The sequence below is a fragment of the Clytia hemisphaerica genome, unplaced genomic scaffold, assembly GCF_902728285.1.
Source record: "Clytia hemisphaerica strain Z4C2 unplaced genomic scaffold, Clytia hemisphaerica genome assembly, whole genome shotgun sequence".
NCBI classification, from domain to species: Eukaryota; Metazoa; Cnidaria; class Hydrozoa; order Leptothecata; family Clytiidae; genus Clytia; species Clytia hemisphaerica.
This window is the reverse complement of record NW_027103511.1, coordinates 21,085-34,815: the sequence shown is the minus strand read 5'-3', so window position 1 is coordinate 34,815 and position 13,731 is coordinate 21,085. Positions and strand designations below refer to the sequence as shown.

Below are 13,731 nucleotides of genomic sequence, written 5' to 3'. Positions count from 1 at the left end.
CTCAGAAGACTAAATGAACAAAATGTGCTGACACCGCCCACCACCCATCACCCATTACTTGTGGCGTATTCTGAGTAAATGAATATACCCTCAACACTCATTGCATCAGGCACGCGAAGTTGAGAGCTAAATGGCTATGATTTATGATATTTATATCAGGTAATTTGAAGCATTTTGTGATCAAATTAAATTTTCAACAATAACTTACTAACGTATGATAGTTATCGTTTATTGGTGCTAAATAGCCCTCTTGAGAAAGGTCAACTTATGCAAACACTTAATCAAAATTTGAGTTAAATTGAAGGGATATTTAATGTAAGGTAACTTCCATGACCATTTTTATCCATATAGGAGGGTTAATGTCTCTTTGCAGAGGATGCCATGCACTGTATTGAGCGGTCTAATATATAGTCGCCTTGTCTTGTAGCCTGTTAGGTTGCGAGACACTGGTACACAGTTTTATGGATCGAGTGCATTAATATTGCGTGAACAAGGCCAGCGCATTCTTAACCTCATACACAGTGTTTAGAGTGAAAGTCTTCTTGAGTATCTGCCTACCAAATTCCCCTCAAATGGCATGGGTTGACACGGGCGAAGGTACATGCCAAGTAAACCACAACACCGAGTGGGACTCGAACCATAGATTTATAAAAGCCCGAAGAGCTAGATAGAGTGCTTTTGCTGAAAAGTGTGCCGAGGTTAGGTATGAAATCCCACCTAGGTCACGTGACATTACAATAGAAGCTTCGCGGGTTTTCGAAAACAATAGCAACAATATTTTTTCCGATATTCACTTTTTTTTGCCTGCGATGGCTTAAAGCCCGACATCTAGCCCTTCGGGCTTATAAATCTATGACTCGAAGTCAGTAATCCCGGACGGCAGACGAGATAACCACTACGGGTTAACAACACTTAACTTACATGTGGACTTTTTATGTGTGGACTTTTTTTCGCGAATCGAAGATCTGAAACTTTCGCGTCGATTACTTACACATACATGCATAATTCATGCACTTGGAAATGACGACATTGTCATTATCTCTCCACTGTCCCTGTCGTTTGCCGAACGAATTATTCCATCATTTCTGAGCCCAGTGTCTGGTTTTATGACCTTATTGAGTGTTTTCTGAAGTCGACCTTTCTTTCTCGTCAAGTGGACGGGATCCCAAAGAATCAATTTCGTAGCGGGTCAATTCGTTCTGCTGGCATCATGGCCGGTAATTTGCAGTCTCTTTTGAAGTAAGCTGCTTACTTTTGGATGTGTCCCATACAAAACCTTGTTTAACACACGTGAGCATCGGTGGGTAGGCTGTGTGAAGTTTCTTTCGTAAGGGCAGTCCTGGCCTGGCTGCCTTATTCGAGAATATGCCCTAACTCTCGTTGCATTTTCATTGAGTGTGTAACAGTTGCATGAATAAAGGAGGATAGATCGCACTGTGGCTTTGAAAAGATAAATCTTAGTTTTGAAAGTAAAATCGAGGTCGGCAAAATGAAGACCTTTGGCTGTTGTCAACCTCTTCTTTTCTCATAATGAACACCATCTTCGTTGTTGAGAGATTTCGAGTGCATAGTCCCATGCATGTGTGAAGTATGTTTTGGGGCGTTACATTCCTCTCAACTGCATTTCTCTTTACCCTTTCTGAGTGCATAGTCCAGGACTAAGATGCACAGATCAGGTGCAGCCGTTATCACGTCAAAATATTCTGACAGAGGTAGAACCACACGAACCACACGAACCACACTTATTGACGCATTGCTCAACGAAAGTGGCTGCAGTACAACACAAGAACTAAGCACTGCAACGTGGGACCGTGAGTGCTGTAAGTCCCGAATCTATAAAGTCCGGGCTGGCGCTCGGCTTAGGTAGGTAGGTCAATACTATCAAAAGTCTATCTGACATCTATGAGAGTCAAAACGGCCCTCTTAGCAGTAGCAGTAGTAGTGTTTATTTGTCTATACCAAGACTAGCGACCACACTCATAGAAAAAATCCAAAGGAGGTAGTCGCAGAAGTTTTTATAAAAAATTACCTATGTTAATGTAAGATATACATGAATCTACGGCTAGAATAGGAAATTGATAAAAATATTTAGAAATATTACGACAGGCAATATGATTTAATTGAGTCCTTAACACGATCCAATTCTAAGGTTGAACATATCATCAAGGTCAAGAATTTCTGAAGTTCATTCTAAGATAAAAATGGATTGACATAATACTGAGTAATTGCCAAATTACGTGGAAGTTCGGGAAGTTTTTAACAGACCAGATTTACATACCATAACTCGATGACGCTCAACATCATCAAGATGAGTCAAAATGAAGTGTTCTTGCAGAGGAGGTGGTAACATTCTATTAAAAATTTGTAAATAAAGAGAATATTCAGGTATTTTACGAAATCAAAAAGGTTGAAAGAGTAGATCCAAGGAGAGAGTTGAGGAGCGTGCTCGAAAATCGAAAATGTCATAATTTGGAGAGTTTTGTTAGAATTCAACGGGCCTGTCAGATTGGCGTTGTCCCAGACTGTAGCTGCGTACGAGAGATGAGAGTGAAAAAGAATAATATATGCTAATAAGGTTTTCTTGTCGACAAATGCCGAAGTTTACTCAGTGCACCATTCGCACTTTTAATTTGTTGCAAACAAAATCAATGTGGTGCTTCCAATTCAGATGTTCATCGATATATACACCAAGATATTCACAAAGTTACTAGGTCTGAGTCTGCGTGCTTTTTTATATTTTTTTTTTATAGGTCTAAAGATAACAGCTCAGTTTTGTTAGCATTAAGAGATCTTGTTTGCTTCACCAAGCATTAGAAGCTTGAGTCGATGTTAGCTTGCTGGTATAGGTTTAAGAACTCGTTTCTGAGAAAAGTATTGTGTCATCCGAAAAGCAACCAAGGAATAAGGAAGGGCAATATGCAAGCGTTACGTAAAGAAGAATAACAATGGCCAAGCAACAGAGCTTGGGGAACACCGTGAAGCAGTTTAGTTTAGAACTAATGGACACAAATGTGATCGATTAGATAAGAAGAGCGAAACCAATCAAGAGCGGTCCCGAACCCCATAGAATTCTAGTTCTGGAATTAAAATCTCCTGGACAACGTATCAAACTTTTTGTGAGTCAACGAAAATGAGCAGCCATACTCACTTTCATCCAGAGCAGTTGAGATTGCTCACGCAATATTAAGTGATGTTCTGAGAGTTTTTGAGTGGACGAATGAAGTGGCTAAACGAGCCTATTGTCAAGACAAGTCATAAGACGCTTGTGCATAATTTTTGAAAGATTTTATCAATGTTCGAGAGCAAGCGATGGGCTGTCTTTTCAGCACAAGTGGGGAGTCTTTTTTTAAAAATAGGTATGACTTTTGCTTCTTTGAGTTTGGATGAAAAATACCAGAATAGAAAGACAGTTGATGATGTCAGAAAGATCAAGAAAAGCTTTTAGATTTGAATTAATTATCGGTTAGGGTATGTATCTGGACGACGAAGATTTCCTGATTATGAAGAAGATTTTTTACTCAACGACAGAGAAAACGATCGGTTACGATAAAATTTCTACTACCGGCAGAAAGCATAATTTCGGATGCTCCAAACGCAAATGGGAGCCATCAAGTCTGAGGATTTTGCCAGACTAATCGATTTGATACTTTCTTATCGTCTATGTAAATCCCAGACGATATTTTCGTGCAAACAGGAAAATCATTACGCTTTGTTATCAACAATCTGAGTATGGTAAACCGATGGGGTTTATTGGGTTCGCTCAGAAAAGCACTTACAATAATAGGGAAATTTAACATCCCGAGGTAGTCATAAGATCGGGAAATTAATTCCATAACTAGGGAGCTGTTGCACTTCCCTGTAGGATGCTTAGGGAAAAATCTAGATTCCAGATCTGGAAATATAATTTTTATAGCCTAGGATCAAAAACTTTCCTGTGAGATATGGCTGACTACGATCATAGGCAGAAGTTTCTGAAATCTCTTTTAGGTTTTTTCTCTTGGGGTCATACTTTTGTCGGGACGGATACTGCTTATTTCCTTTCGCCTTTCCCTTAACTTTCCAAGCATTTTCCAGACTGTTGTAGCATCCGCTTGTTTGCTTGGTCAGAATTCTTTCTCTTCTTCTTAGAAGTACGCACGCGTTTCAGTGGATCTTGGCTTTTAATTGACGAGCTTGTGAAATGGTTAGGGGTTCGATCTCTTTGTGGCTTGTTTTGACAGAGATGTGTTTCTTGCAGGAAGACATACTAATATCGAGAAAGGTGGAATAGTCTCATTCTATTTCATTTGAACTTCATGGGAAATTGTAGAGAATATTATCTGGTCTCTTAATGTAGCAAAGTTAAGTTTCTTGATGAAGATTTTTTTAGTAGTGCGCAGGTTCAATTTTACATTCACAAACTACGATGAGATGATCGGAACCGACAGGGTTAAATGATGAGTGAATTGGTAGTCATGTAGAGTGTTTCTCCAACGGTTGGTTACCTTTACGGCAGAGAATGGAAAGTTGGAAAGTTGATTCAGAGGAGATCGCCAGACTTTTTTTTCCGTTTCTCAAAGCATATATTTGAATCAAGTAAATTAAATTCATGAAATCTTGTAAGTGAGAGCGATTCCTGTTGTCAGCTGAATGATAGGAAAATACACCTTTCAGTTGGGCATTGAAGTCACCACACAAAGTAAGACTGAATGGATTTAGAATGGATGTAGTGTGATTAGGAGAGATTCAAAAAATTCCTCGACTTCGGCTTCTGTTTGAGCAGACGATTGTGGTTTTAGAGTTATAGGGTTTCCTATGAAGGTGACTGATACGAAACGATCAGAAATCTCATTGATTGACAATATTATGACCTCCTTGCAGACGCTGTAAAATGTGTATATAGGAACCAAAGCCATGAGAAACGATTGGTGGGTCGGTATCAAATCATGCATTATTGGATGAAAAGCACAGACCGAGACGTTGTGTGCTTGAAGGACTTGCTTGAATTTTTTTCTCGTGGGAAGTATTAAGGGTACGGAAATGTAGCTTAACAATCATACTGTACATGTTTTTTTACAAGTATTGTGTTTATAAGCATATCTAGGCTCAGATATGGCAAAATTTAAGCATACTGTATTTACATTTTGGCTGTTTTTTGGGCTGGGATTTTCGGATTTCGGAATTCCCTAAATTTTTGCTTATGATATAAGCATTCATTGCCCTGTCAATCTCTCGAATCTCATTCCGAATCAGTTTTTGGATTTTTGTATGCTTATATAAAAGAAAAACATGTAGGGATGTTAACCAAATGGTTCTTTTCTCTTTCTTCTGTTATAAGCAGTTGTATAATAAGTCTATTCAGGTTTAGGATAGATGCTTCATCACGATTCTCAAAGAGACTATCAGACCCGAGTGTATACTAAACATTTCGAGGCCTTCAAAATTGGTTCTGTTTTGAGACATACTTCGTGATTTCTTGTACATAGTAATGTAAACACAATAACAGGAGTGGCTGATTTCTGACGTCGTTGCCTTGTCCTACTCTGTAACAGAAGCAATGCACAAAAACAGCTGCACTGCATGTTGACACCTGCCATTTACACTACGACTGCCGCCAAGAGAAGTTGCTTGGTTTGGTGTGTGTTTTTCCTTCACCGTTCATATCAGAATGGGGTTCATCCACCTAGACAATTTAGTTTCGTTTGATTGATTTGATCACTTTAGGCTTGTCGGTCCCATGATAAAACATGAAAAATTGGCCTCCATTAGGCCCAGCAACTACCAACCCTCATATAAGCTTTAGCTCTCAGAAAGAATCACCCCTGGCTCCCTAAGCGCGGTGGATTTGATTCAAACTAAAAGTTACGACACCAGAAAGCTGAAATTTATTTTTATTCAGGTTCCTAGATCCCTAGATCCACTCCTTCAGGATTTGGCTCCCAAAGTACAGGTAGAACTGACCTGTACATAAAACTTTCTGATTGACCGCTAACATAACCCGGGTCGGGAAGTTTTGGCTACTGAAGGGCAAACTGCGCGAACTTTAGATAGTTATACGGCAATTGAATTAGGACTTCATAATATGCTTTAAAGCTCAAAGTTTTGGCTTTAACTATCAATCTTTATTTTATTTTAGGATGATTCAAATTCAATGAGCGGCACATTAACCCAAAGCAGTCTAGCTGTCATGCGTGAATTTTGTAGCACTTTTTCTTCCTCTATCTTGAAATGAACTCTGACAGGTAAGTTTATGAATCGGCTATCAGTCAAATTCCCCCCTATATGTTTTATGCGTTTTCACTTTAATACCTCTAGAAGTGAAAGAATGATGATATGATATGAAAGAGCCGAAAATATATCATACACTCGTGTGTAAAGGACAGGTCGAAGCAGTGAATTTAAAGCAAGAGGGGCTATAGAGGAATCTTCTATCTTCCCAAGCTAGAAAAAAAATCCTTAAGATCTGCACTGCCTTTAGAATGATGGATTTACTACTATCGCTTTTGTTTGTTTCACCTGGCATTTTTTTCGAAATCTAACCGATGCACATTTTTTCAATTCCGGCGTTCGTGTGAAAACCAAGCTGGTCACGCGTTTAAGATGAAAAATAAGTGGCTTCATCTCCAATCCTCAATTTCATCCCTAGCCCTTCGGGCTTTAAACTCAATGGATCCGTAAGCAAAAGCATGAAATTAATAGCGGATGTAAAATCTTTCAAAAATTTTCGAAAATGAAGATGTCAAGAATGAAAATCTTTTCTACTTGGAACAAAAAATTTTGAATTTATGCTTTTTTTCTGAAACTTGAAACTTAGCTGATTTCAGAGACCTGGTAGGAGGGGTGGGGGTAAAAATTCTGAAACTCGATGGGATTGACCATTTCCATATTTCTTATGGCTGAGGACTTCAATTCTTTTGTTTTCGAGTCAGAAAATTTAGTGGGAATGGGAAAATAGCATAATATTCGCAGATGACTCGTTCCGAGATTTTACCGATATTTTACTCGTAAAATATTTCTCGTATTGCACTCGAAGTCATGCGATAACTAGTACATATTTTGCAGTGAGGATTGGTTCATTTGATTATTCTCAGTGGGGACAAAAATTGAAAGTTTCGCGTAATTTAATTTTGCGCTTAAGAGGTTTTTTTTTTTCCCCCAAAAAACACCAATTCTACCTATAGGTGATTTTTAAATCATGAGAATATTCTTGTTTCGCGGAATTTAATTTCGCGGATTTGTCAAAAAACCGCGAAATTAAATTCCGCGAAGATTTTCCTCTTAAAAAAATGGGCGAGGACAATTAAAATGTTTTAATGAAGGAAAGAGAGTGAAAAATAATGCTATTACTGCAGAAATAAGCCAGAACATGAGATATCAATGAAAATCTAGCTCGTTGTTTATCCAGTTTTTAAATTTATGGCTAAATGAAACGGTGGTTACATGTAATTCTAGTTTCATTGGATTCTATCGCACAGTCTCATTCAATTAGTTAATTTATTTATTGTGAATGATAGGAGAATCCAAATCGGCCTGTCCATGAGTTCCATATTCTGTTTGTTGAGATATAAAAGACGTTTCTCTCCTTGTTTTTCAGAATACGAAAATTTGGCGTGAAAAATCCCAATGATCATGGATTTATCTGTTGGTGGATAAGTATTTTAATGATGGAATTGTTTTTGCGTAGCTGAGGGACCGTTGGTGTGAACGCTTGCTTGATGTTTGTCAAAATTGGACGTGTCTTGATGAACCAATTCAATCCAATGATATGATAAAGATGGTAATGGATGGATCATGGATCATCTGGAAGTGATTTCTTTGGTTGAATGTAGCAGTATTTAAATCAGTGTATTCATTGATCTCAAAGATGGCCTCTTCAAGCCCCGTCATCAACCGTGGCCCATGTTGCTTGGTCAATGTTTTAAATCATATCGTTCATTTGGAGAGAGTTTAATTAAGAAATTAAATTGTCTCGATATCAATTTCAATGATATTTCTTATTAAATTTTACCAAATATTTCTAAGGGCTTTTCTCCTACTAACCAACCATTTCGATGAGGTGACTTTTTATATTTCAAAATGAATTAGTTAAACATTTTCCACTACTAACTAACCGATGATTTGTGTCGTTTTAAAAACAATCTCAATTTTTAGCGAGCCTACCTTTTCAACTCAGTTGGATTTTATTGTGGTTCTGGTTTGTCACATACTAGTTCGAACAATTTTTTGTGTGCAATGTGATTTTGAAGGGATTCGCTTTAATCATTCATTACAAATAGTGTTTTGCCCAGTGTAAATAATTTTTTTGTGTGGCCTGGAAGGGCTTTTCCTGNACTTTTTCACTAAAATTTGGTCTCTCTAAGGGTCGGTTTTCGGAGGTCCCGTCCGCACATACCCCTCATTCACCAACCCTAGTACCCCCCCCGGGGGTTCTGGTTTGTCACATACTAGTTCGAACAATTTTTTGTGTGCAATGTGATTTTGAAGGAATTCGCTTTAATCATTCATTACAAATAGTGTTTTGCCCAGTATAAATAATTTTTTTGTGTGGCCTGGAAGGAGCTTTTACTGAAATCTAGCGTTTCACTGCCACAATTTCTTTTTTTGTCAGAATTGTTTTTTACCGAGCGTCTCACAACTAATGAGAGTTGCAAAGGCTCATTCCATTTTATATCCATACATGTTTATATTCTTTCCATGTTTTCAACGAAAAGTTTTGGAATTTCCAGGGGGTTGAACATTATTCTGAAATTTCCAAGCGCAAAAGGATTGACTTCAGTTTGCCCATCCTTACTTTGCGGTATAAAAGTTTTTCAAGGACACTAAAACCTTCTTTCAGATATTTGCGAATTGTGTCGTTTTTCCAGTAGATAACACAATGGGTTTTTCAAGAAAAAATTTGGAAATTGGGGGTGGAGGATAATAACAATTTTTGGACATCTACCCTCCGGACATTGTGACTTTCTTTTGCCCCTCCGGACAAGCATCAGTTGACCCCCTCAACATTCTAAATACCCCTCAAACAGAGCAAGTTTACCTCCGGACAAGGCAATTTTTGTAGATTTTTCACTAACCCCGGCGGACACTATATCCTACGAACATTTTGTGGAAGAGCCCAATCTTATAAACCTTTTTGGCTTGAAAAAGGCCATCAACTCACCCCATGTATGGATATAAAATGAAACAGGCCAATGTTTTTTTCTTTGATATTTTTCTCATTTTCTCGGTCTGGAAAAGCCCTTCCATAAGGAGTAAAGAAATCAAGCAATCTTTATTTTTTGCTCACAAGGCACTCTATCCTATCTGCCAAGGAGAGGTGAAAGAGCATCTCTGATTACGAAGCTATATTGATACTAGTGACATTCTAGATGGACTGGGTACAAGGGAAGGGAAATGATAGAAGTGTCACTTGCCATTTTCTCGATGGCTAATACTTGAATATTTTTGCAGACTATTATTTTTTAGCTTTTGTCTTTGCTTTTCATCTAGTAGCCATTTAGACCTCAAATTTCTGTTTTGACCAAATACTCTTGACAGGCAAAACTCGAAAAATTATTTTCTTCGAAATTCTTTATATGGATTTCCTGGCCAAAAAAAGTTTTTGGGGTGGAAGTTTTGTCTGTTAAGGGAGTGCAACAAACGTTACTTAGCTGAATAGTTCGGACGGTATTTTGGGAATTTTCTTTCGTGAATCTTCCTCCGAAATCTTAAGGTTCAGAAACTTTAAGAAAGGGTCTGTTTATGATGATTTTGTGATGGGACCTGGGAAAGGATGTACATATTGAATACAAATCCATTAGATGAAATTTTCACCAATGTTTAAACTTTTTCTGTGACCATTTACTTTATGCACAGGTGTTTATTTCCTTCATCAAACTTCATTATCGCTAAAAAATTTTTACCTAAAAGTTGGCTCTCCCCATTATCGCGAAAAAGGCGTTCCCTCTATCCTAACGGCCTGATAGGTTGTACAGAGCACTTTGCGTGGTCATTTAAGCGCTTAATCACGAATTTTACCTAATGCCTTCACGTCTTTATGTCCCAGTTGATTGCTTCCCCTTCAAATTTAAACATAATTTGCTCCCCGGCAAACCCCTCTATTTTCTGGAAATGTTATCAATTCAAGGTCAATGAAGCTAAAATATCAACAAATTACCCTATTCGCATAACCCACATTTTTGCCCATTGTTTAAGAAGTTGACGGATTTACTGTTTCATCCGGAGAGTTTTACGTCCGAAACGGAGGAAGCTACTACGTAGAAAGCTAAGACCTGGGGGTAATCCAGGGAGTGTTTTTTCATTTTTCCAAGGGGTAAAAAAATATTCTAAATTTCTCACTTTAAGGATATAATTTTTCCAGGAAATCTTTGCTAATTTTGCCATATTCCAAGGGGTATCCACACATTTCCAAGAGTTTTATTTTGACTGGCAAAGGTTCGTCCACCACTCTGTATGGTTATTTAACGGAACAGTCCAATACTCTCATAATTGAATATTTTTGAAATTTGAAAGATGGCTTCATCGACGCCAGATGAACCTCAAAACGATGTTTCTGTTAGCAGAAAAAATCACCGAAAAACACCAAAACTTAAACTGGTCTTTTATTTATTCTTAAAAAAAACCCGGACTATGTAGAAAAATATCCCATTTTCGAAGCCCTTTGTAATACATAACAACCTTCCATGTGATTAACGCTTAAAACCGCTGCTCTGTACAACTACAGTGAACTCTCGCTAATTCGAACTTCTATTCATGATATGCACCAATGCAATAGGTTCGTGATGGTAATGTCAGAAGACATTGCAATGGTGCATATCATAAATTAATGAATATGCACCATTGAATGTAGCCTATACTAGACACGGCTTTGTATTTGCGCAGTAACGTCTATTGGGCTCTTCCAGAAAAAAACCATTCATGGGGGGTGGAGGATATATTGTCCAGGGGTATTGAAAAAACCCTGAAAACTGCCATGTCCATGGGGTGAATATGATGTCCAGGGGTAAATATTTGTGCCCAGGGGGTCAATTTGATGCTTGTCCAGGGGTGAAACACGTGTCCAGGGGTTGAAAAATCGAAATGTCCAGGGGTAGATCAAAACACTTGAAAGGCTTCTATTTTTCAAAAATCGTCAAAGTAGAACTCTCTATGAAACGAGGTGAAAAATTTTAGTGAGGTGCTCGCTACATTGAATGGATCCTTTTAAGTAATTCTCAGTCCCCGTTGTGGGGAAAAACTTTCGCAGAATGTTCTCTTTTTTCCAATTTATCTACGATTTGAGCAAATTACACGCCCCGTTTGAGTTCGAATTAGCGAGAGTCAATTCTACCACTTGATTGCTTACTGCTTTAGGCTGTGTTAAAACTGGGTGGTGCTCTCAATCCTTCGTCAGGGCATGCAATTTATATTGGAAATATTAAAAGGGAAAAAGCTATTTGAAAACACGCAATTCACGATATTCACAACGCAATGTTTTCTGCAGAGATAGCCCAATTAGGAAGGTTTTCAAATTTTCCTCAATTGGTAAAAACCGGGTTAATTCCCTATAAAACATTACGTAATGAATATCATGAATAGTAGTTTCATCGCAAGAAATTCAACAGTATTTAAGCAATTTTGACACCTCATTCGCACAGACTCGCTCGGAACCCTTCCCACTGGGAAAATTGGCCAAAATATTGTCTCCAGTGGAAATTTTTACTTCAATTTTTGTCCCCGCTGAAAATAATCGGATAAATAAATCCCCACTGCAAAATATTATGCTATTTTTCCCATTTCCACTGATTTTTGAGACTAGAAAACAACGAAATTCAAATCGCCATCCATCAAAAACACGGGAATATCAACCCCCATCGAGTTTTGGTCCATTATTGTTACCCCCACTGGGTGATAAGATCGCACTGGGTCTGTGAGAAGGGGTGTATTTTGACTCCTTAAAAACAGCATTTTTAAACGGTAGAAAGATTTGTGACTGAAATAAAATTAGATGATTTTTTTATTTAGAAGGGAAATTGCTTATTTTCTTAAATGGCTGTGAAAACGGCATCGATGTTTACCTCAAAAAAATGATCTAGAGTGGTTTTTGCGTCCAAAATACAATCCGTGTATATTTATTCCAAAAGCCGATCCCACCATTCAAAAATTTATGCTGTTTAATTGATTTGCAAAAAATTGCTTTTATGCCTCTTAAATGTGGGAAAGGGATAAATTTTATCAGGAAAAAAGGAAAATGAAAATGATGTTGAAAAACACATTTCATACCCCCACCAAATTTTATATCCCCGCGAAATGTTATCCCCAAAAGTACGCTTTCTGAAACTTATTTAAACTGCACAAACGCTCAATCAAATCGCACCCTAAAACTTCGGAAAAACCTTTTGAACGATTTTGGATTTTGTAGTTGATGAAGGAAATAAATTTCTGTGAAGTTACAGTAAATGGTCACGTGATAGAATCAGTACTGCTGTCTCTTCCAACATTTCATAAGATAAGTTGAATAAGAGAAAGTTCGAATCTTGGTGAAAATTCCAAACAATGGGTTTGTAAGTCAAATTGTGCCGTGTGCCTGGCCCCGCTATCTCTGAGACGAAATCATCAAAAAACGATCCTTTTATCTAAAAGTCTTTGAATCGGAAGATTTCGGAGGTTGGAGGTCAAAGAATTTCTTGAAATACTTGACCAAGCTATTCGGCAATATATGCGATTCATGACGTCATTTTTAGAAAAATAATGTTAAAAGTCCTCAGGTTTTTAGTCTTTTTTTCGCTGTCAAAATGACGACATTGATCTCATGAAAAGTAACGTTTGTTGTGCTAATTTGCTCAAAAATGAAATATTGAAAGTTAAATGGCTACAGTGATTTTTATAGTAGCAATAATTGAAAAATCTACAAAATCTGATTAATTTTAAACACCTCCGTATTTTTACAGAACAAGTGGACCCCCAACTGGAACCATATCAACTCTCTTTAGAAAAAGTATTCTAAGATTTCAACCCGTTGCAATAAATTGTTCCCATCCCGCTGGGAACGACAAACGGGCAATTTATCTCTGATGATAGAAATTTGAATTGCAGCCAATAAAATACAAAATGTCATCCCTTTTTGCATCTGGTTTCTTCATTTTTATCCCCCCTACTAAAAATTTCTCACGCGTCACTGAGACAGGAGTGTATTAAATGACAACAATTACAAATTCATTATGTTTGAGCCTAGAAATAAAAACAACACTATTTCCATCAATGATACTGAAGACAAAAATTACAAAACAACCAAACTTATAAACCTAGAAATAGATGAAAATTTTTTTAAAAATATATCTCCAAGTCTTCGAGAACTGTACTTTTTGCTCGCAGGAAAATTAAAATTTAAATAGACCTTCAACTTCAACAGACTTATTAGTAAGATCCCTAGAAACATTACAAAAAGCAAGACACTCCACTATGAACATAAATCCATAAAAGAAAGCACCCAAAGCACCGCCTACCTACTTTCAGAATGACTAAAAAGCGAACGTTTGAAATTTTGCGAGTCAGGCATGGTGGAATATAGTCATAAATCAGGATAATTAGTTTTTTTATCCTGTGTTTTGTTTTCGCGGAATAGAATTTTCCGAACAAAAATATCAGTAAAGTCTTATGGAAAGAGAAGATTGCCAAGACTAGGCATTGCTGGGGAGTAACTGTAGTCTGGCAGAAGTGTGACATAAAAGAGGCAAACCTGGAAAAAGATTCCACGCAAGGTTTTAGATTAACATA

At 37.5% G+C, this 13,731-nt stretch overlaps 1 long non-coding RNA gene across 1 annotated transcript; it reads left to right on the top strand.

Moving 5' to 3' along the window:
- The first annotated feature begins 17 nt into the window (after positions 1–17).
- On the top strand, positions 18–7,958 carry LOC136799171 (uncharacterized). Its single transcript, XR_010845495.1, has 3 exons — positions 18–159; positions 6,116–6,221; positions 7,574–7,958. It is a non-coding gene; the product is annotated as an uncharacterized lncRNA (long non-coding RNA).
- The last annotated feature ends 5,773 nt before the right edge of the window (positions 7,959–13,731 follow it).